Raw genomic sequence first — 24,293 nt, 5'->3', positions numbered from 1 at the left:
ACACCCACTATAACCCCTTTCCCTGGTTTGCTATTATAGAGGGTGAAAAGCCAAACATTCCAATTCTTAGCCACTTGCAGCTAGAGGTGGCCACATGTCACAGTTATATCCATATAAATGAAATATAGGTGGGAGTCTCTGGGAAGACCTTTAGAAGATCAAACTTTTTTATTCTTCGTCCTCTAAATTTCCTCTTCTTCTTCCAAGAAGGTAGATACAATGCCTGGAAGAGCAGCAGGCATCCTTTAACCATGAGAATAAGGATTTGTAATCAGGATAGCAGATGAGACAGATAGGAAGAGCTGATTGCTTGAGAACCTCTTAGAGTTGCTGCACCTGTCCTGTACTGCCAAGCTTTGAGGTAATCGTGTATGCCACTGTTACTCAAGGTTTCTTTTTCCTAGTAACCAAACTTATTCCTAGTGTCAGAAGAATAATGTGTATCACAATAAAGATACAGAGTACAAACTTTGGTAGAACCAAAGAGAGAATTATTTAAAAGAAGGAAAAATCTAATTCATGGTATCTTTGAGTGCCTCTTATGTGCCAGACATTATGCTGAGCTGTGAGGACAAGGATAAATTAGACAGGACTGCTGCCTTGAGGAACCATCTCAATTTAACACACTACCAGGACATCTGCATTTAAAATTTCAAAGAACATTATAATCTTATATCACCACCACCACCACCATTTTTTTTCTCTTTACAAAACAATGCTAACCAGAGTGGTACCTTAAAAAGTCTTAAGTTTGACTTTTATTCTATATGATATAAAAATAAACATGTATGGGTGTGTTTATAATTTTCTAAATTTAAAGATGTTAATGAAGAAAGTCATTTAAACAAGAAAATATTGGGCTCAGGGAATACTTGTTTTAAAAATATAGAGGCAGGAAAACTGGTGGGATGTAAGGGGAAACTTTGCTGGAGCCTGTGGTAGGAGGTTAAGGGTACTGGGGCATGATATTAGAGTTAGGATATCAATCCCAAACCACAGCATTTGCCCTTAGCTTTCTGAAGACCATGATCCCTCATCTCAAGGTAAGGGACGAGATCTGCTGGCTCTGGAGTTGGAAAAAGTTAGATCTGAATTTCAGCTCCATCATACACTAAATTGCTTAGCTTCTTTGTGACTAATTCCTGATCTATAAAAGAGAGACAAGAATAGTTCTAACTATGCATATGGTAAGCATTCAATAATGTTGGTTTTTGTTCACGACTTGTACTCCATCTTTACTATTCAGATGAGCATACTAAAGCCTACAGAAGATAAATGCCTTTTCTCAAATAAATCCAATATTAGCACATTTTAAAACTGTAGAAACATTGTGAAACTAGATGGTTCTTTTGAAAAAACAGCCTCTACCTCAGAGCAAAGCCTGTCCAAGGAAGCGGGCGTCACCCTTGGCCTTGGAAAGACCCACAGAGCACTCCTAGGCACATACCCACCCTGCTGAGGTGTTTGGCTGCAAATGACAGGAGAGATCTGTGATGCAAGGTGTCCCTGACTCAGTCAGGCTAGGTGAGGGCCCATAGCAACCCCCTAGCAGCCACAAATCAGCATGAGACCAGGAAAATACCTGGGATGCCAGATGACCCTCCCAGTAGTTTATGGTGGTTGATAGCATGCTGGGAAACCATGTAGTTCAGCATGTACTCCCTTCGTGGCCTAAACCAATCAGTTCAAACGAATCCCCCTCTTGTACTAACCAATCACCCCTACCCAACTTGTTCCTGCCAGTGAATGTGCTAATCATGTTTTAAAGTTGTTATTTGATTTTCCCGTGGTGTGTGATGATTTGCTAAGAGATGCTATGATGTATGTGGGGGTCCCTGCCTTCCCCAAAGAGTGTACAAAACTGTTGCAAACCCTGGGCTCAGGGCCTCTCAGCGTCACCAGTTGCTGTGTGTGTGCGGAGGACCGAGCTAGCTCGCAATGAACACCTCCTTGCTGCTTACATCGATCTTGGACTCTGGTGATCTTTTGGGGGTCCCAAACTTGAGCATAACAGATGGGGACTCATCTAGGATCCCCCTTATAAGCCTACCCAGACACCCCGATCGAGAGGTCATGAAAACCCGGCTGGTAAGTAAGGCACTGCTGATCTGTAATTTTCTGTACTCTGGTTGCCTGCAGGTTCTGGTTCTGTATTGGGTGGTTGGCAAAAGGTCCAGGTGGATGCACCGAAGGGCAGCCGACAAGGTTTGTGGGAGACGTCCCCACCCCCTTCTGGGTTCTGAGTGGATTGCCTTTAGTAAAGTACTTTATGAAGTATTTAGTAAAGTATTTTGTAGCTGATGGATCCGTGGTCGGCTTCTGCTTTTAGTTTCTGGGTAGCAATCTATGACGCGCTGCGAATTTTGTGTTATGTGTATTTGTTTCTATTGTCCTGTCCGTCTCCACCCCAACACCCTGGCAAGGGAACTAATCTCCCAGTCTGGGGTCGTCAGACCCAATCTGATGGGTATACTTCCCCAATATGTTTGTCTGAAGGGAAGGCACCAGTTGGCTTGGGGCCAGCACCCCACTTCCATTTTTGTCGACAATCTGAAAAGGGAATCTGCGTCTTTGTGTGTCTTTTTGCCTGTGTCTCTGTTAAGTGTGATGGCATTGTTTTATTTTGGACAGATGCAGTGTCCCAAGTTCCGATCTGCCTTAGATGTGTGGAGGTAACTTTAGCTACATTTTAGCCTGAAAATGTCCCTGGTATGCTTTACCTGCTTCCTTGTAAGGGACCAAAAGTCAATAGAATGCCAGCTTTTCTGTTCTCATATTCTACACCTCTTTTAGCTGTGTTTTAAAGAACTTTGATAAACTTTATTCCCCTTTGTTAAATGGGACTAGGGAAGCAATGTTTTCTTTTCTTCCCATAGTTGGCTTGAGTGCACCCACTGCAGAGGGAAATGCCTGCTGGGGATCTAAGAACTGAATATCTCTCTTTTTCTTTTTCTCAAAACCCTGTCCTCATTATTAAATTGACATTAATTGGCTTTGAGGACAGGAACCGAAGTTTCAGTCACAAATTTTGGCACCCCAGAGGGGACTCTAGAGGAGCCCCTGCTCTGCTTTCTAGGGGGAAGACTGGCACTCCAAACAACTGCAAGCAGAGGATTAACTTTTGAGAGCCGACTACTGGAAAGTTAGGAGATATGCCAGTGTGCCTGGGATTCAGACCTAGCCCAAGGAGCTAATCCTGTAAGTAAAAGGAGGGACTGAGGGACTCCCAGCAGCTGCCAAAGCTCCTTTTGCTTTGGGGAACTCCCTCCTTCCTTCCCTGCACTGTAAGGATTGCTCCATCTCTGTCTACTTAAAAAGAAGGGGGACACTGAATGCAGTAAAATCGCCACACCGAGACCCTTGATTTTACACTTCTGGTTTCCCCTCTGTGAGAACGTCTGGTCCACTGTAAGAACATCTGGTTCCCTTCTGTGAGAACGTCTGGACATCTATGGTGCCACTGGTGTGGGAGTCATAATTAAATGGGAGTTAGAAACTTGGGGAGATTTTTCTCTTATCTGGTCTGTTTTAAAAGTTCTTGTCTGTCAGTGCAGTGTCCCAGTCTGCACTGTCTGCCCTGTGTCTTTTTTTGGGTATCTGTTTCTGGCCCTTTAAGACATGGGCAATAATGTGTTGATATCAACTGTGGGGTTTTTAAACATTGCAATGGAGATTTCACCTGTGAAAAGCTACAAGGCCTTTACTATGATGTTATGTGTGCACAGTTGTGTTAAGTGTTGTCAACAGATGAAAATAATGATGTCTTTTTTTTTTTTAATTTTTTTTTTTTTTTTTTTTTTTTAGTTCTCGGCGGACACAACATCTTTGTTGGTATGTGGTGCTGAGGATCGAACCCAGGCCGCATGCATGCCAGGCAAGCGCGCTACTGCTTGAGCCACATCCCCAGCCCCGAAAAATAATGATGTCTTTATGAACATTGGCAGATATATAGAGCACTCATGAAAAATTTAAAAAAATGAACTCAAATATCTTTGATTCACATGATTTAAACAGTTCAACTTAAATTGGGTAAACAGATGAAAGTATAGATGTCTTTAAAATTAAGCTTATAAGTTTTTCCTAGGTGATCAAAAAAAAACCCTAATAAAATGTTGACGTCTATGAAATAATCTACCTAAATTCAGAAATTTACAAGGATTGCTTCAAAATGTGAACAGAAAAGGAGGTTAACAGATGGAAAAGAGAAATTAGAAGGTTCTAGGAATGGATTTAATAGAAGGAAAATGTGTTTCCGGATAAGAGAGTCTATGTGATTAAGTAAATAAGAGGGTTTAAGTAAGTGATAAAGAAGGTCTGTGTAAGTTGGTTATATGTGTAAGTTTTTTGAGCAAGTAATCTTAAAGAAATTAAAATTACACAACTATGGTTAAACAACAACTGTTATTTTGCAATATTGTAATATGTTATTTCTTTAAGGGCTAAACTTGGTTAATATAAAAACATCAGTGTAATTGTGGTGCTATTAATGTGTTCGTATCTTCCAGGTATACAAGTCTGTAAGGTAGAAGCTTCAAAAGAGCATTATATCAAGCTGGTGTTCTAAAGTTGTATTGTAATTTTAGGCTTAAAGGAAAAACATATTGGAGATTTATTTATATCATTTGATGTTCTATAACTGGACCTGTTATCAATAGGATATGTAAAGTTTTATGCTACTTTTTACACTGGGGTACAATTTAAATGTATTTATTTTTAAGTTAATGAGAACCTAATCTGTGTAAAGGTTAATATTGTAAAACACAAGAGTACTTTACTACTTTGCTACAAAATGTTAAAAGCTTTCAGCCTTTCTTTAATTCATGTTTTAGATGTGATATTATATTATGTTAGCTAATATTCATATGAACTTGAGCAACAATTTATGTAAGCTTTATAATATGATGTTTAAAAAGCAAAGATCAGCTTCAGAACTAGAGCACTTTACTTAAGATTTATGAAGACCCCCGCCTTACCTGAGATGAGGCTCTGTGTGACATCTTACTACATGTGAGAATGATTGTGAAAGAAGTAGGCCAGATTTCAGTACATTTAAAGTTGTGTCCAAAAGTTTTTTTTTTTTTTTAAGATTACTAGGATCTCAAACAGGGGATTATAATGTATAACTCTGCCAAAGTTCAAGGTAGCTATTACACGAACTAAATATGTTTTTACTCTTGTTAATTTTGTTTTGTAGTTTTCTTATAAATAGTCTAAAGATTGCCTGTTAATGTTTTGCAGAGGTACTGCTTTAAGAACACACAACCTGGGTTGATTTAAGATAATGAGTTATCACCTACAGGATAGAGAGAAAAACATTAAAGCCCAGTACTCTTAATAGAAGGCTGTTGAAATTTATTTGCTGGATGTTTAAGATTAAGTTTTAAAATTAAAGTTAAATTCAAAGGGCCAAGAAAACCAATATTTGGCTCTTGCCCTCTGAGTCAGTCTGAATCCAGGGAACAAGGGACATCTCTAAAGAGCTTTGCAACTCTGGGCAACATAACCTCCTGATCAGGGAGATTAATGAGACCACTGGAGAACAGAAAGCCAATCAATGCATTTGCTATGAAGAGGAGGGTCATCGGAGAAGGGAGACATCCATGTTGCTTCCAAGGGAAGCCACATGGTCAAGCAAGGCCTGGACCCATCCTAGCGCAAATGGCACTAGCAGAATTGAGAAGCTTCTCCAAAGTTCCCCCAGGATTCCCAAGAAAACTCAGCTGACTGTTAACAATAGATAGAAACAAAAGTCAGTTTGACTTGCTTCATCTTAAACACTTAGCAAAGACAGTTAAAACCAAAACACAGCTATTCCTGGGCATTTTAAATAATAATAATAGTTGAATGCAACTAAAGGTATACACCTTGTGTTAGCCCTCAAGAATAAGTAAGACTGGAGGCTACAAAAGAGATTCTTTAGGCAGGAATGCCTGATAACTATCAAAAGGAACTGCCAGAGTAGTTTTTAGTTTAAGGCCTACAGATATTCCTAACCTACACAGGTAGGCTTGGTGTTTGCTAGTATGATTATGCAGCCCTAAGTAACAGAATTAAAAGTTTCTCTATTAGACACAGAGGTCATACTAGTAAAAGGGTTTTGCAAGATTAGATGACATTCAATTATTAAACTATATCTTAAGGGGAAGGACATCTGTAACACTAAAAGTTAAATGTTATGTATACAGTCCTGATAACTGGATATGTTAAAGCCTGGTGAGGGAACTTATATACAGTGACATGTTCCAGCTGCTGCAACATTTATTCAGTACTCATGGCTTTTGTTTCTCTCATAGAAGCATCCATCCCCAGATGACAACCTGTTTTTTCCCAACCAGACTTCAAATGGAACTGACTTCTAAAAGGGAACTCACACGTCCCCCATGTCGTCTCCCATGTCGTTGAGCCCCCTCACGTTCGACACCCCTTTTCAGCTCTGAAGCAGCCAGAATGAGCCGTCGCCCCTTCTCCTTACAGCAACAAGGAGTTACTAAAATTAGAGGGGGAATGAAGCCAGAAATAGATAGACAGTGTAGATAGGTAAATCCAGTCAGGTTGGATCTAGGAGGCCAATTTTGAGTGAGTCTGGGAAGTTGAAGACTGTCCTCTGAGGGTTACTGCTTACCAAGATGTAGAGCCTGCCCAAATAGATCCCCAACTGAGGGAACTATGATTGGTTCCCAAGTTTCCAGACAAAGGGGGTAATGAAAAACCAGCCTCTACTTCAGAGTAAAGCCTGTCCAAGGAAGCTGGCGTCACCCTTGTCCTTAGAAAGACCCATAGAGCACTCCTAGGCATATACCCACCCTGCTGAGTTGTTTGGCTGCAAATGACAGGAGAGATCTACAGCATAAGGTGTCCCTGACTCAGTCAGGCTAGGTGAGGGCCCATAGCAACCACCAATCAGCTTGAGACAGGGAAAATACCTGGGATGCCAGATGACCCCCCAGTAGTTTATGGTGGTTAATAACATGTTGGGAAACCATGTAGTTCAGCACGTACTCCCTTCGTGGCTTAAACCAATCAGTTCAAACGAATCCCCCTCTTGTACTAATCAATCACCCTTACCCAACTTGTTCCCGCCAGTCAATGTGCTAATCATGTTTTATAGTTGTTTTCTGATTTTCCCGCGTGTGTGTGTGATGATTTGCTAAGAGATGCTATGATGTATGTGGGGGTCCCTGCCTTCCCCAAAGAGTGTATAAAACTGCTGCAAACCCTGGGCTCGGGGCCTCTCAGTGTCACCAGTTGCTGTGTGTGCGCGCGGAGGACCAAGCTAGCTCGAAATAAATACCTCTTTGCTGCTTACATCAATCTTGGTCTCTGGGGGTCCTGAATTCAAGCATAACACTTTAATCTATATCTTCAACTTCATGTAATGTCTACCAAACAAGTGCATTGTATTTTTCATAGTCTCTGCTACATGTTTTGTTTAAAATCACACACATATATACATATATTTGTCTCTATATATCAAAATATTTAACTATGTTTGAAAACACATTCAAAAGCAAATATCAATATTTTTAAAAGCAAATATCAATATTTTTATTTTCTACTTTCTATTATCTTCAGCTTTACTCTCTCCCATCGTTACCAATGTGTGAGTCAGCTTTCTGTCATTGTGAGGAAATACCTAAGATGATCAACTTGAAAAGATTATTCTGACATAGGGTTTCACAAGTTTAAGTCCATGATCACTTGGACTTGTTTGGGACTGTGGCAACTCTTGCCCAGGTCCCATGTGGGCGATAGAATTTAGGCTTCCTCTGTGTGAGGTGGGCTGGCTGTGAGATTAAGCCAAGAAAAAGAAGCTGCGAAGAAACCACACAACACGGAAGTGATTTCGAAAAGTGAGGGTGGGAAGGCTCTAGGACTTTAGAGGTCCTGCTTCCACACCGGGAAGAGAGACAGAGTGAGCCCACCTTTGGTTTATTTACACAGGGGAACTTCAAAGGTTTTCTACAGAATGTTCTTCACCAAATGAGGCAGGAGATGGGCTGTCCAAATGCAATGGGTCATGCCCAATTTCAGAGCTACCAGAGCTGTCCCATTGGTAGAGCGAGGACAGAGATTTCACACCTTGGGCAGTCTACACACAGGAATGCCAGGATCCTCTTTCCCAAGAGAGAACTAAGTCCCCCATGGCTCAGTCCTGAGGAAAAGACCACTCAAGTAGCTTTACGGGTGGTGCACTACAGGCAACAAAGCGCTTCATGGTAGGAGCTATAGCAGAGGAGGCCTGTTAATCTCACAGTGTCCCAAAAACAACCAGAGGGAGAATAAGGCCCTGGGTTTCCAATTTATTTTTTGTTATGTTTTGCATCTGAGGTGTCCTACAAAAGTTCCTGTGTTAATTGCAGGGATGTTCAGAGGTGAAATTATTAAATTATTAGAGCTATAACCTAATAAGTGGATTCATCCATTTGAAAAATTAATGATTTGAACCGATTTCTGTACTGGGTGGTAAATGTAGACAGGCAGGCCATAGCTGGAGGAGATAGGTCACTGGAGGTGTGCCCTGCAGGTGTTCATCTTCCTTGTAGCACCTTTCCCTGTCTTTCTCTGTTTCCTGGCCACTGTAAGTACAGGGATGCTTTTCTGCTATGATGTTCTGCCTCTTCTCTGCCCCAGAGCAATAAAGTCATCTGACCATAGAATGAACCTCTGAAATTGTGAACCTTCTCTAACTTGTTCTTGTCAGGTGTTTTGATCACAGCTGACTAACACACCCTTCAAGGGCACACTCCCAGAAAATCAACTTCCTCCCACCAGATCCTGCTTCCTGAATGTTCCATTACCTCCCTATAGCAGCAACCACATCCTTAACCTATGGGCCTTTCAGAGAGCTTATCTAAACCATTCCAGAATGTTATAGTTTATTATAAGCTAAAAGTTATAAATCCATTTAAGTTGTACAATGTTGGTGACAAAATAAATGTTGTGTCTCATGACAAATACTGTTTACATCCTCCAAATTATTAGTTAACTGACTGATTACTTGTCACCCAGGTATGCCTTAAGATTTTAAGAATCAAGGAGGTTTTTGTTTTTTAAATTTCAGTTAAACTGAGATACTTTGAAAGACTTTTGTGTATTGGATAATTATACTGAGAACTAGGAAGGCAAGTTACTTTTTACTTAAACATTAAAAGTACCTATACACAGAAGCTTCCCAATCAAGATATTGCATCACTGAGAATGATAAACAATCTTTTAATTATATTAGAAAAAAATTTATTCAGCTACTAAAGGCAAAAGTTTATAGATCTCATAAATTCAGTAAATAAGATGAATTTAATGAGGGTCTACAGTTCAAATACAAATTTCAATAGAAGTGTGAAGTCTGATCCAAGCCAAGCGACTTGACTATTAAGACTGTTGTGATTATCCATTTGCTTGAAGGCTAGTACGTCAAGCATTTTCTAAAAATATATGCAAAGGCTGTTGGCCATTCATGATCCTCTTTTTATTTATTTATTTATTTTAATTTTAGGTGGACACAATATCTTTATTTTATTTTTATGTGGTGCTGAGGATTGAACCCAGAGCCTCATGTATGCTAGGAGAGCACTCTATCACTAAGCCACAACCCCAGCCCTCATGCTCCTCTTTAGCATACTTAATAACCAGAATTTCCTATGGGACTAATTCAGATACTTGGAAACTATCTTGGCTTAATTTGAACTTTATTTTCAATATAAGGGACATATGCCACCAAAATTATAGAGCTGTGAAATCGAAAGAGACTGTTTTTACCTTCACATTTGAAAAAAAAAATGCACTTAGGTAAAGAACAAAATCAGTTCTATGTAGGCACATGTATGTAAATAAACAGAAAGAAACAAGTCTGTTAGCAGTTTCCTTTGAGTAGGGAAATAGAGTAGTTGGACTTCCAATTTTTACTTTCTACAATTAGATATTGTAAAGATCCTTTACAATAAAATTACATTTAAAAAGGGAATCCATATAATTCTTAAAGCTTTAGAGAAAAGAAAATAATATGGTTTTCTTTAATTTTTTTCACAGATACATTCTGGTGATTTGATTTGAGATAATTTCACCTCGCACAGTTTAAGGTCATTTCTTGTGTTTGTGATTTTCAAAGAAGGTGGGGAAAAGCGTAGAACCTTTTACAGAAATAATTTTCAAATATTTGTTTTTAAAGTAAAAAAATTCATCAAATGATATATTATCTTAAATTCAACAAGTGGAACAGATAAAGTTGGAGCTGCAGGATTCTTACTGGTTCATTCCTTGTTCTCTTGGCAAGTGAAGCATACTTTGAAAACCACTTCTATAAATATGCTTGCTCATAAAGGAGGTATTTGTTAAATGAGTGTTATATTTTTTAGTTTATTTTACCAATATAAATGTTTAATAATGCCTTCCATAATATTCTAGAAGATATAAAGGAATAATCAGCTTGCAAATGTGTGTAGGATCTCAGGCAAGTAAAATACACTTGTTGCTATCAATTCAATTATGACTGACAGATTTCTGCAGGATAAAGACGGGTTACACTTTGTTATTTCTTGTCATATGGATAGAATGACATTTGATAGGTAATCTTACCAAGCACTTACATATATTGCTTGCTATTGTTTGAATGTATGTGTCCCTCCAAAGTTCATGTTGGAAATTAACCCTCAAGGGACAGTTAAGAGATGGGGCCTTTTGGCAAGTAAGTCATGAGCATTTTACCCTCATGAATGGGACTAGTGTTCTTATGTTATGGTTTAGATATGAGGTATCCCCCCAAAGCTCATATGTGGGACAATGCAAGAATTTTCAGAGGTGAAATGGTTAGATTGAAAGGTGTAACCCTACCAGTGGATTAATACACTGGATTTACTGACAGTAACTGTAGGCAGATAGGGAGTGACTACAGGAAGTAGGTCACTTTGGTTGTGCCTTTGGGGTATATAGTTTGTCCCTGGTGAGTGGAGCATACCCTTTCTCTCTCTGTCTCTGTCTCTATCTCTCTCTCTCTCCTTCCTGGTTGCCATGTCCTGAACTGTTTTTCTCTGTCACACCCTTCTACCATGATGTTCTGTCTCACATCAAGCCCAGAGCTATGGAGTTAGCCAACCATGGACTTGAAACTGTGAGCTGAAATAAATTTTTCCTCTTCTACGTTGCTCTCATCATTTATTTTGGTCACAGTGATGAAAAAAACTGACTAAAAGAGTTTGAAAAGAGTAGTGTAGTGCCTTTTGCTCTTCCCCTTTGGCCAGTGTTCATCCCTTCCTCCCTGTGAGGATGCATCAAGAAAGCACCATCTTGCAAACCCCTACCAGACACGAAATCTGGAGGCACCATAATCTTGGAATTTCCAGCCTCAAGAACTGTGTGAGCAATATATTTTTATTACTGTATTTGTGAATTATACAATTCGTGATATTTTACCAGAGCAACAGGAATGTGTGAAGGCATTGCTGGAATACTCTGCGTAGTATATGCATGCATTTAAAAGAGCATCACTATGATCGGTCATTGAATATTATCTAATGACCACAATAATAACTGTCTCCCACCTGTGGTGTTTACCCATTCGTGTGTTGAAAGCATGGGTTCTCAGGCTCATACAGGATTTCTACATGAACAAACATTGCAGTTTCTGGACTTTGCTTAACTCAGGTCAATGCTCTCAAAAGGAGTCCTAGTCAGCAGTGAGGAATTCACAGGCCACAGAGGAGGGCTTAAAACTTTCCTTGACAATTATTGAAATGACGAAGAATGTTTTCCTGAACCAGAATGACCTTATCTAAAAGCTTCAGGTGTGTTAACCACAGCATTGCCAAAGGAAGACAACCACTATGCTATTTACTTACTTAATCTATCACTTTGGTTGGCTCTTCTTGAAGAAAAACACTGTATGATGAAATATGAATCCAGTGCAACTATCCCAAGGTAAGAAGGGGCCTTAGTTTGCTTAATTGCTTTTCTTTCTATTTTGTCTCCCCATAAAGAGCAAATGTAATTTTTTGAAAGTATAAAATATTACTTTTAGGTTTACTGAAGTAAAAATCTCCAAAGATTTAATCTGAGGAAGTGTAGAAGACATAACTTAATGCCTACCTAAAAACTACGTGTTCAGGTATGACAGTCTGTCCCTTCCTTGGCTTTAGTGATAAAATCAGTATTGATCTAAATCAACCTCTGTAACAACATTCCTCTTTGCCAGTTGTTGATTTAGGGCTAAGCTTGATTCATTTTTTGCCAGTGGAATTTATAGGCAAAGCTACTGGGAGTCAATGGTAAGATTTTCCTTCTTAATAAAAAGAAAAAAATCTCTCCTTTTGTTATTAAATACATATGTGAGGGGAGGTTGGGAAGTTTGGGTTATGGATGAGACTGTGTTTCTTTGAACTCTAGCAACCATTATTGACTAATAAAAAAAATGAGGATTAGCTAATCACAGAAAGCAACCAAGGGCTATGACACCATTGAATTTTTAAACAAACCTTGGACACTGTACGGTTTGGATATAAGTTGTCCCCCAAAACTCCCATGTTAATGCAGGAATGGTCAGAGGTGAAATGATTAGACTATGAGAACTGAATCTACCCTAATCAGTCCATCCTAATTTGAATGGTAACTATAGAAAGGTGAGGCATAGTTGGAGGAGGTGGGTCACTGGGTGCTTGCCTTGGAAGGGATTCATCTTTCCCATGGCCCATTTTCCTCTCTCTGTGCGTCCTGGCCACCATGAATTCCTCAGCACTCCTTCACCATACCCTTCTGCCACAATGTTCTGCCTCATCTTGGGGCCAGAGCGATGGAGTCAGCCCACCATGAATTAAACCTTTGGAACTATGAACCAAAATAAACTTTTCCTTCTATAAGCTGTTCTTGTTGGGCACTTTGTTAACAGCGATGGAAAAAAGCTAACACAGACCCACTTACCTCCAGACATCTTGTGTGAGAAAAGTAAATTTTTATTTTTTAAGGGACTTTTGGCCAAAAGTCCTGTCACTACAGCCAAAGTCAAAGTAGTACAAAAGATGATTTTGATTCAAAAGCAACTCTAAGACACTCTGATCAGAGGCAGCAATGAGGAGCTTTTAGCTTAACACATTGCAAAATCTTCTTAAAGGATGACTGATTAGAACACTGCCTTTGCATTGATACTTCTAAAAACTGCAGGAAATAACATTTCAGGGACTAAAAAAACAATTTCAAAGTTTTTGGTCAATAGAAATTATACCAACTGTAAGATTATATATAGTTTTTCCCTCCTTCATCCCCAAAGTTCAATTGTAATATTTGAATACTGAATGAAAAAAGTTGGGCATGTAAATATTTGGTTATTTTTAAATGCCTATTCCTGAAACAACAAAAAAAATGTTTCATTTCTTACTTTAACTACTTGTAAGTTTCATTTCATTTCTTGCTTTAACTATAACTTGTAAAATTCTAGTGGTCATTCAAAATCTAACTCAAATGTCATCTTCTCAAAAAGTATTTCCTAACTTTGCAAAAACAGACTCCTTTTAAAACATATATTTATTTATTTATTGTACTGGAGATTGAACCCCAGGGCCCAGGGCATGGTAGGTAACTGTGTTATCACTGAGCCGCATGCTTAGCCCTTTCTATTTTAAGTTGCTCAGGCTGACCTTGAACTTGATGATCCTCCTGCCTCAGCCTCCTGAATAGCTGGGGTTACAGGTTTGTGCTACTGCCTCTGGCTGACAAATGCCCTCCTATTTTCTCTGAGAACATATTCATTCATTTAACAAACATTTATTAAGCTTTGGTTATTTCTAGCTCTTCCTCTGGTGATGCAGAAGTGAAAAGCCTTACATAGTTCCTATATTCAGAGCTTACAATATAGATAAATCCTTAGCAACCAATATGAAGTGTGGCAAGTTTCTATTTTAGGCATATTAGCTAGCATATGTTAACAACCAATGAAGTTAATTAAACTTTTACTGGGTTTGTATAGTGTGTAAGGCACAAGAGATATAAAAATGTTTTTTAAGGGAGGGACAGAAACTGATAATGTGTTCAACAAACTAGTTTCCTCTGCTGCCTGGGCAGAGTCAACATTTCCCAGGCTGCCTTATAGGTTTGTGTGGCATGTGACCTGTAGACTGGCCAATGAGATGTGGGCATAAAATAATGTGCTATTTCTAGGATTCATCCAGAAGAAGCCTTCATGAAATTCTCCATATCCCCCTCTCTTTCCCATTTTCTGAAACTAAGGACTCTTAAGTGCTTAGGAGATAGCAAAGCCATAATATAAAAAAATCTTGACTTCCAGAATCACTGAATAGAAGTCCACCAGCTGAACTCCTGCTTGGACTTTACCTGCATGAAAAATAAACTTTTGCTGTGTTTGGTTACTGAGATTTTGGAGTTCTTCTGTTATAGCAGCTGGTGTTGCCTTATGTACTTTAATTATGATGTAAAAAGTGCAGAGGGGAGAGGGCATTGCTGTGCTTGGCTGGGGGTGGATACATCAGGATAGTATGGTGGGAAACAAGTCTTAGAAAACAACTTGGTCATGTAAAGAAACCTTAGAAGACCATTCCAGGCAGAGAAACCATATGAGCAAAGAATAAAATATGAATAGGAAGGTGCATATAGGGAATTCTATGTATATCTGTGTTAATTAGAACACAGAAATGTTTGTGATCTGAGCAGTCAGAAGAAAACGCTAAGTATACATGCTTGAGCTATTACCTCCTAGTCAGGTTAGCTTGGGCAAATTCATAAGTCAGTCTGGACAAGTTTCTTCTTGTTTAAGATGGAGACAATGCCTATGTCTCCCAAATCCTAAAATAGTGTACTTCATAGAGTCCATAGAGATGCCTTCCGCTCCTCTGTCTTCTTTTATTGAAATATCCTTTGAGAAGGAAGCCACCCATGCACATGGTACACTGAAGAGCACAGATAAGGGACACTGGTAAATTCAAACTTCACAGAAGACACAGAAAAACAAATTAGAGAATTGATTTTTTAAAAGACAAAGAGCTTTCATTATGTTTGTTAGAACAGAGAGACAGGGCTGGGTGCAAACTTCATCAATCAGCTCAGCCTTTGATCAGGAACCAGACTACACCTACGGGAATGAACCCATTTTCCCGGTGGAAAATAAGCCACCGAAGAAAGGAGGGGACTGGGCTTATATATGTTGTGGGTGACGTAGTGAGCATGCCAGTCTGGGCACTCAGGAATTTGAGTCCTTGAGTTGGGGATTGGTGGACAGCACCTGGAGAGGTACTGTCTTGAAAGAGATTAGTATTTCCTAGAGACTATCACTTCTAGGTTGGATAAGACACTGTCTCCCCTCCTGTGGCCAATATCTGGGAGGGACTTGTGTTGGGAGAGAAAAAAGTCATCATTGTATGGAATTTCTATCTATTTCTTTCTCCTGGGTCTAACTATTTTGGGGTGTTTTGTTTTCCATATCCAATAATGTTGGCAAGACATAGTTAATAACTTTAAAACGTTATTAAAAACACTCCAGAACTTATCATAATTGTGGCTTCCTTAGCACAGATGACACATGACTAAAATACTGAGAGCACTCCCTCATTATATGATTGCATACACAGGCTACTCCACTTCCTTGGTACTGTATTACCAAGCTTTGTGTAAAAAAATTGTAAATCTTTTTTTCCTCCAGAAGAAAAATGTGTTCTGTCGCTAGGATTTGTATGCTGACCAAGAATCAGAAGCACACTAATAGGACTAATAAATATTTGGCCATGAACCAGATAGTCAATAATCTCTTGTATTCTGTGAATATTTTCAAATGAAGAAATGTTTCACATTATACTTGTAAAGCAAGAGATTTTCAAGGGTCTGTGGGTAACAAATAAATGACTTCAGGAACCAGGCAGGTAATAAGTAATGTGGAGTCTGTGGCATCATCTGGAGTGGGTCAAACCCAACTGAAGACATTCAAATCACCACAGGCCTCTGGAGCTAATCCTATGGTTTTACCTCCCATCTAAAGAAACTGAGATTAGGGTTAGGTGACTCTTAGAGTACATATAGTAAGCACAGTAATCAGAGTCAATGCAGAAGACAGAAACCACTCCAGATATTTAAGGCAGAAAGAGATTGTACACAGAGAACTGGGTGTTCAGGAGATTGTGGAAGGGCTAAAAGTGCAGGGTCTAGGCTGGGTCCCCAAGAATTACTTCTACAACACTAGTAACTGAACCATTGAGGAATTTTGCCATAAACAAGAAGCTACACAGGGCCTCTGGAGTTCAAGAACACCACTAAAGTTGTGACCCAGATATGCTGGGATCTAGAAACTATCTGGACAGGAAACACAGAATATACTTGCCACCTCCCTCAACTGCCCCTTGAAAGCCACAGGGCTAGTGATTCAACACAGTGACACTGAGTCTGAGTGTCTCAGCTGCATAAGTGCCTCTCAACACCCACAATTCTGAAGACAGGACACTGGCATCTCCTGTACTTTTTTTTTTGCCAGAAGAAAACAGCTATAGGGGCTGGGGTTGTGGCTCAGAGGCAGAGTGCTTGTGTGAGGCACTGGGTTTGATCCTCAGCACCACATATAAATAAATAAATAAGGATATGGTGTCCATCTACAACTAAAAAAAAAATTAAAAAGAAAACAGCTACAAATAACAGGAAGGTGGGCTCTACCTCACTCTCTCCTTGCTTTAGAAACATCAGGCAAGTTTACTTGCCAGACCCTAATTTTTATCCAGAACTCTATCTCAAAGGAAGTCTGGGGGAAATGTTTCTTAGCTTTTTCAGGTTCTGCTGTACAAGAAGGCAAAAGCAAACAGGAATGGACAAGTGCCACCTTTCACATTCACCTAGCAACTGCAGCTACAGGCCCTAGGACTTAGATCTGGATCACTAATTCTATTCTTCTTATTCTATAATTACCTTTTATGGAAGTCCTAAAAAATGATGAAAATGTATCGACAGGGTTATTATTCTACAAACCTTCAAATACTAGAATAAATGCCAGTTTGGCACAGAGAAGACACACAGGTATTTGCTTAATAGATGTTTCATTCCTGACTTTGAAAGAAACCATAAACTAGAATTCCACCGAGAGTACTGCGTAGCAGCACTAACTGTCAAGTGGAGGCCCTTTAGGGAGGGGTGAGAAAATGGAGTTGACTTGGCAAAGGCATCTGCTCTGTGTCTGCTAGTGGTATAGATTTCTTGTTAGGAAGCTAAAGGAACGGGAGGATTCCCGCCACTAATCTTTGGGTGCAACAAATCACAGCAGAGTCTAGGGTGACATAACAAGGGTGTGATGATAAGCTGATACCTGATAAACAAAAGGCCACAGCTTCCACCGGCTTTGAGCAGGTCCAGGCAATGGGATCTGATGATGCTTACTTAGCACGTTGACAGTGCTAACCTACTCCACCAGAAGCAACATCCTCTGGTTGATTTGACAACTAAAAAACAACGAGGAAAATCCCACTACACACACACACACACCACACACACACACACACACACACACCACAACCGGAAAGGGTTGCGCGCTCACTCCGGATCGCGGGCTCTGCTAGAGCTACACCATCACACGGCGGAGAGGGTTTCTTTGCCCTGGGTATTCTCCCCCGCTACTCACTCCGCAGGCTGTGGCGCAGGTGACCCCGCTTCGCCTGGCGCGTTAGGAATTGAGCATCTGGGCGGCGGCGGTCGGGGGCTCAGTCTAGGCAGCGGGCACTGGGTGTCCCGGACGCACGGCCCCAGGCAGCCCCACGGGCACGGCTGCAGATAACCAATCCTGGGGCCGATTACCTGCCGCCCCGCCTTTCCCACACACCCACGCCCAGCGGTACAGCCGGAGAAGGTCTGCCCAGCGCGCGGGTGGAGGCTCAGGAGCAAGCCCGGGGGGTCCGCCCGCCGCCTCCTGGCTCCGCCCCGCCCGTGGCAGGAGGCCCTCCGCCAGCCCTGGGACCTGGGAACCTCAGCGTGCGGCCTTTCAGTCACTTGTTCTAAAAAAAAAAAAAAAAAAAAAAAAAAGTGTGCGAGTTCTACCGCCCCCTGGAGCCCCGGACACGCGCGCGTTTCCCCAGGGGAACTCCTAGGAAGGGTCGGCAGCGTGCGTGCGCCCCCAAGCGCAGCGCGGTTTCTTGCAGGAGCCTGGAATGCGGGACACGCAGCCCTTTGCGTGCTTATGGTTCCCTGAACCAACTTCCAAATTCTGTATTTCGACTCCACTGTGTAGTTGTACTATTCAGAAATGTCTTCTTGAGTCAGTGGGAAAACAAGATTTTTTTTTCTTTAGATGACAAAAAAGAAAAGTCTTGTAGCGTTCATCGTTTCTTTAACCCGTGCCCTGTTGCTGTAATTGATTTAGATTTTAACCTTTCCACCAGCATACTGGTTCTTTTTGATGTTCACTCCCATTTTCGTGGCTTCTTTTCCTTCGTATCCTCCTCTCCTACATTCGTGCGGGCTCGCGCACGTGCTGTGTTTGTGGTGTGTATGCGCCTTACCTGTCTTTTCACGCCTTTATATAAGTGCCAATTTTAATCCTGCCTTCAGGCAAGAAGGTCTGTCTTCAAGTAAATATCTTCACCAGACATAAATCATTCACTGTCTCTCAGATCCTTCCTTGTGATGAACCTCAGGTCCATCCAATATTACTCCTCAGAGTATCTAAAATGATTCTTTAACTAAACTGAACTGTACCTTTTCTAAGCTTGAAAAAATTTCTGGTCACATCAGGCTTCCTCTTATCACAGAATTGAAAGTTTTTTCCCCTTTCCTTTCAGTCATATAATCTTCATTGATATATTGCCTGATTTGATTAACATGACTTAGGAGAACATTGAACACTTTTTCACTGCTTGTTACGTTTACCATTCTTTATGGTTATCTCTGAGAGAACTAACTGAATGTCTGTTCATGTTAAAATTAATTTTGTAGAACTAATGTGTTGATTTGAATTCACTAATTTAAAGCTATAAGAAACTGATGTGACTCCATTTTTGAGAAACCAGCTTCTCTCAAGGCTTGTCCAGAGGGAGGGGGCATGACCCTTGTCCTTGGAAAAACCCTCAGAGCCCTCCTAGGCACAAACCCACCCTGCTAAGTTGTTTAACAGGAGCCATCTGAGGTGCCTGGTGTCCCTGACTCAGTTATGCTAGTTGAGGACCTTTAGCAACCCCTAGCAACCACCAATCAGCGGGAGACAGCAAAATATCTGAAATGCCAAGTGACCCTCCTCTTAGTTTTGATGATTGATAACAGGATCAGGCCACCCTGCAAGTTTAGCTTAAACACTCTTGTAATCTCTCCCAGCCTAAACCAATTGGTTCAAATGTATCCACCACTTGAACTAACCAATCACCCTTGCCCAACTTGTTCCCGCCAGTGAATGTGCTAATCAATGTTAGGAGTTGTTTGATTTTCTTGCAGTATGAAATGATTTGCTGTGTGATGTTGTGATGAATGGAGTATCCTCCCAAAAACTATAAATCCTCACTGAACCAAGGGACTCACTCTTCAGGACCACTGTGTCGAAAATGGTTGTGAGTCCAGCTCAAGGTAGCAACAAAGACTCTTTTGTGATTGCATTAGATTCGGCTCCTGGGGTCCCATGAATCTGGCATTACGGCTATACATGTAAGACCTACTCCTGCATAAAGTATTTCATGATATTCTTAGAAACTTCAATATTCCATTAACTGATTAGTCCAACTCTGGAATTTCATAAAGTAGAAACTAAAATCCAATATAAATTGGGTGACTTGGTCTAGGCCACAAAAAGCCTTTGCTATCTACCTGTGGAATACTTGATCTAGAACCCCAGAGCAAACTTAGTCAGTGAACTTTCACAAAACTACTTAAAATATCCTTTGTTGTGCATTCCAAACCCAGTTTCATCAACTACATAATATTCTTCTCCATCCATAAAGTGTTATCCTTTAATTGTCCATTTTGAAATTTTCCTTGCTAATTAAGGTCCTAAAGAAAAGTCTAAGAATAAACTGCTCATTTATTGAATAGCTAGATATTTGTGTATCCTACCACTTGGGTCTTTGGAGGTCTTTACAACAAATAAACAACAAGCATAAAATCCGAAAACTGAAAACAAAACTTCTAAAATGTTGTAGAGTTATCATTTGTACATTTATTTAAACTATTTCTCAAAATTTTTATTAACTTTGTTTCCCATTAAGTAAATCTTTATTTGTCTAAAAATTATTTCTAAATTTCATATACTCTTGTCAGTTATCCTGGAATTTGGTGACAAAAATCTGTACTCAATAAACCAAAACCAAAAAATAACAAACTCTCAAACTCATAATATTGACAATTAATTAACTATATATTTCTTAGGCCCTTGTTAAATATAATTGCTCATTTTAGTACAAATTGTTTAGACTAATAATACCAAATTAGTGATAATAGCTGTGAGGATGACCTTAGGCCTGAGCCTAAGCAACTCCATTTTAAAAACTGCAGTTCAAAAACTCCAGTCTAGGAGTTTTCTAGAAATTCTAATGGAGTTAAAACTAGGCATATCTAACAGATCCCTCCAGTACGGCCTCAAACCAGTTACTTCCCCTCACCCTGATAAACAGAGTGAAGCCTCTGCCAGGCTGTCCTTGTCCAATAAGAGGGAAAGGTGAGAAGATCAGGGTGGAGACCACCAGACCAGATGTTTCTGACCCCGGGGTAAATGATGTCACTGAGAAATCCGGTGGTAGCTGGTAAGGATTGAAAAGGGGGTCAAAAGCCCCAAAATTTAGTGTAAATAATAGAGCAAATGAACAGGGATTCAGCCAGCCGAAACAAGGATGCACTGGAGCTGGAGAGCCTGATGAGGACCTGGCATCCCATCACTTGTCATCATTTTCCTGATCCTCTTCGTGATCCTTACAACTCTCAAAACTCTACCTTCATCTGGACCTTGGTGAGAGCAGCAACTTCTCCCTGGGATCCTCTCCTTAACCACTCCATGCTAGGAGAAGCCTGCCTTGGTTCTGGAACTGATCACCATGGTCTAAGTGAGTGTGCATCTGCTGGACATAAAGCCTAAAGCTTAAGACTTTTTGAACTTTGCATTTCGAGGGAATGTCTGTCATTAGCCTGTCATGATTAAGTGTGTTTTGCAGTGCTTAGAATTAACCTAGAATTATTTGCTGCAAATGAATTAATCTAGAATTGTTTGCTATGAATTGATTATGTATATTGCAGTGCCTAGCATTAAGGACTGTCATTTTTTTGCTTAAGAAACTATAGATGTGGTACAAAGGTATATTAAGAATTGTAATGCAAATAATAATAAAATAATGTGAAAAAAGAAACTATAGAGTGAAATTGTATTGAATAATTTGAGTGAACAGCCAACATCCTTGTACATAGTTTGTATTATTAGTAGCCTTTAACAGATTGAGGGAGATATTGACAAGTTTAAAGAGAGAGAGAAGAGGTTCTTTGACTGTTTTTTCCTTAACCAAATCAGGCAGCCAATTGGGTATATCAATCATCCTCTTCCAGCAATTCTTCCTATTGAATGTCCGGCCACTTGGGCATGGTGTGGGAGGAGCCAGGCCTGGGTTTTCCCAATGGCCACCCAGTATCTATTGTTATTGTGTTCACAGGCCTGGGGATCTCCGTGGTAACAGTCTTTTGGAGGGGTTTCGTTAGAATTTAAAACTCTTCTTAGGAAGAGTTTGGCTACAGTTTGTGGGACAGGATGGTACAGGGTTTAACCTGCCCTGCACTACACTTTGAAAGAGAGTTAGCAGGTATAAGGCCAGTAGACATAGGTCTAAAAAGGGTGTGGCTGTACTGTGTTGCCGTGGGTTCCTAGATCCTATCGGGAGGCCCTTCTTATGTATGTTCTTCTCCTCTGGAACAGGAGGGAAGGTGGTGCATGACTGTGGAAAACGGAGCTTGAGAGGGTTATCTGGGGATATCTCACAGGTAAATCTGGGCGATTGTGGGGGTCCTGCAAGGTTGGGAGCTGTAGTGGGATTGTCCTCTGGAGGGCTTGCCGCTGGTTTTAACCTAGAAATATGAATCCAGGGGGTTAGTTTCTTTCCTTCCTGTTGGAGTTTTGCAGCATTGGGTGTACACAGGACTACCTGTAATGGCCCTTCCCATTTTGGGGTTAGGGAGGATCTTTCCCCTGGGGAAGAAAAGTAGACCCATTCTCCTGGCTTGAGCAGAAAGGAGGCAGCTGAGATCTCTGGATCCAAAAGCAACAAATCTTGTTGCTTCCATAGCTCAGAGTGTATAAGGAAGAGGAGGGGAAAAGCATATTGGTAGGGTAGGGGCCAAGGCTCTGGTGAGATTCCCAGGGGGAGAAGGGGAAGACCATTCATTATCTCAAAGGGGAGGCAAGGGATGGCTTTAGTAGGGCAAGAGGGAGGAGTTGAACCCAATCTAAATGAGTCTCTAAAGATAGTTTTGTTATGATGTCTTTCATTGTGTGGTTGGTTCGATCAACCTTACCTGAGGTTTGGGGGCGATAGGGACAATGAAAGTGCCATGGGATGGACAATGTCTTTGCCACATCCTGGGTTACTTGAGAGACAAACTCAGGCCCATTGTCAGATTGGATTGAAGTGGGCATCCCAAACTGAGGGATTATTTCGGTTAGGACGATGTTAGCCACCATGGTAGCTGGCTTATTTGAGGTGGGAAAGGTCTCTACCCAACCCAAGAATGTGTCTAATATTAAAACTAGTTTGTATGTCAAGTTTTTTACTCTGGGCATTTTGGTAAAGTCGATTTGCCAATCTGCCCTGGGTATATGGCCCCTAGCCTGATGACAAGGGAAGGTTCTTGGTTTTAAAGATGTATTGGGATTCACTGTTTTGCATATCTGGCATGAGGCTGTGATTTGCTGTATCACTTCTTTATCCTGGGGAGTCAGAGTAAAGAAAGAGTGGAGAAAGGCTTTGAGAGTCTGCGAACTGGTGAGGAAAATGGAGTGGAGGTAAGTAAAGAGGGCGTGTTTTGATGGGTCTCTGCTATTGGGTAATGTTGGAGAGCATGTGGCGATGAGAGATCCGGTGGGGTCTGAAAGGGCGGCTGACCTGGCTGCCTGATCTGCTTTTGAATTCCCCTGTGTGACGGGGGAGGAGTCATTTTGGTGTGATCTGCAATGGACAACTCCAAGTTTTTAGGAAGCTGGGAGGCTTGTAGTAGCTGGGTGATGGATGTGGAGTTGGTTATAGAGGTTCCCTTTGAGTTCAGGAGACCTCTCTCCTTCCAAATTGCTGCATGAGATAAGAGAATGTGGAAAACATTTGGAATCAGTATAAAGTGTAAGATTTTTCCCCACTGCCAATTCACAGGCTGAGTTGTAGCTACCAGCTCAGCCTGTTGGTTGGTGGTATTTGCAGGCAGGGGATTGGCTTCTATTACTCATGATAGGGACACTATGGCATATCCAGCTTTTCTGATCCCCTCATGCATAAAGGAGCTGCCATTAGTGAACCAGGTGTAATCAGATTGGTCTAGAGGTCCCTCAGTGATATTAGTTGGGCATGGGAGGAAGTTTTCTAGAATTTCCCTGCACTTATGTGTTGGGGACTGTGTTTGACCTTGAGCCTGAATGGGTAACAGAGTTGCCAGGTTGAGAGGGGCGCAGGTTTGGAAGGTCACAGAAGAGTCTAGAGGAAAGAGACCAAGAGAGAAAGAATTCGACAGGGAGGGAGTGTTTGCAGTCCTTTGTACATTAGCAAGTCCTCAAGGTGATGAGGAGAAGTGACAGTGATTTGAGCTCCAAAGGTAAGCTTTTGCGATTCTTTTAATAAAACATAGGAGGTCGTTAGGGCACGGAGACAAGGAGCCCATCCCAGGACAGTTGGATCTAACTGTTTTGAGAGTTATGCCACCGGAGAGAAGGTGGGCCCATACATTTGTCCCAGCACCCCCAAGCCCTGCCCTTTGTTTTCATGGACATAGAGAGTAAAAAGCCTATTAACATCTGGCAGGTGTAGGGCCAGTGCTTGTAAGAGGGCCTTCTGGAGGGTTCTGAAATGTGGTGCAGCTGAAAGTAACAAGGGCTCATGCTTGTCCCCCTTTGCTAGATCATATAATGGTCTTGCAAGTAAAGAGTAATTTGGTACCCATGCCCTAAAATAGCCTGCAAGACCTGGAACGAGAGAATCCCCTCCTTAGTTTTTGGTACTGGAAGGCTTTCAATAAGGCCTTTTCTATCAGCTGTGATAGCTTTCTTCCCTTGGGAAAAGTGGAACCCTAAGTAAACAACCTCAGAGAGAGAGAGAGCTGCACCTTTTGTGGAGAAACCCTATAAACTCGGTTAGCAAGAAAATTCAAGAGGGTAGCTATGTCAGACTTTG

At 40.9% G+C, this 24,293-nt stretch overlaps 1 protein-coding gene across 8 annotated transcripts in view; it reads right to left on the bottom strand.

The window, feature by feature from the left end:
* Positions 1–17,943, bottom strand: part of Slc9b2 (solute carrier family 9 member B2) — a 58,518-nt gene extending 40,575 nt beyond the window's left edge. For 3 of the 8 annotated variants that reach the window (XR_013426046.1, XR_013426048.1, XR_013426047.1), the window contains exons 1-2: positions 17,588–17,943; positions 14,689–14,885 (exon numbers count right to left, since the gene is read on the bottom strand). The gene's annotated coding sequence lies outside the window, so the exon portion shown is untranslated. Of the gene's footprint in view, positions 1–14,688; positions 14,886–17,275; positions 17,550–17,587 lie in introns of those variants that run through there. The other 5 variants (XM_078021861.1, XM_078021865.1, XM_078021863.1 and 2 more) reach the window with 4 other exon arrangements.
* Between the last annotated feature and the right edge of the window lie 6,350 nt (positions 17,944–24,293).

The sequence above is a fragment of the Ictidomys tridecemlineatus genome, chromosome 9 (genome assembly GCF_052094955.1).
Source record: "Ictidomys tridecemlineatus isolate mIctTri1 chromosome 9, mIctTri1.hap1, whole genome shotgun sequence".
NCBI lineage: Eukaryota > Metazoa > Chordata > Mammalia > Rodentia > Sciuridae > Ictidomys > Ictidomys tridecemlineatus.
This window is presented reverse-complemented; position numbering and strand designations above follow the sequence as displayed.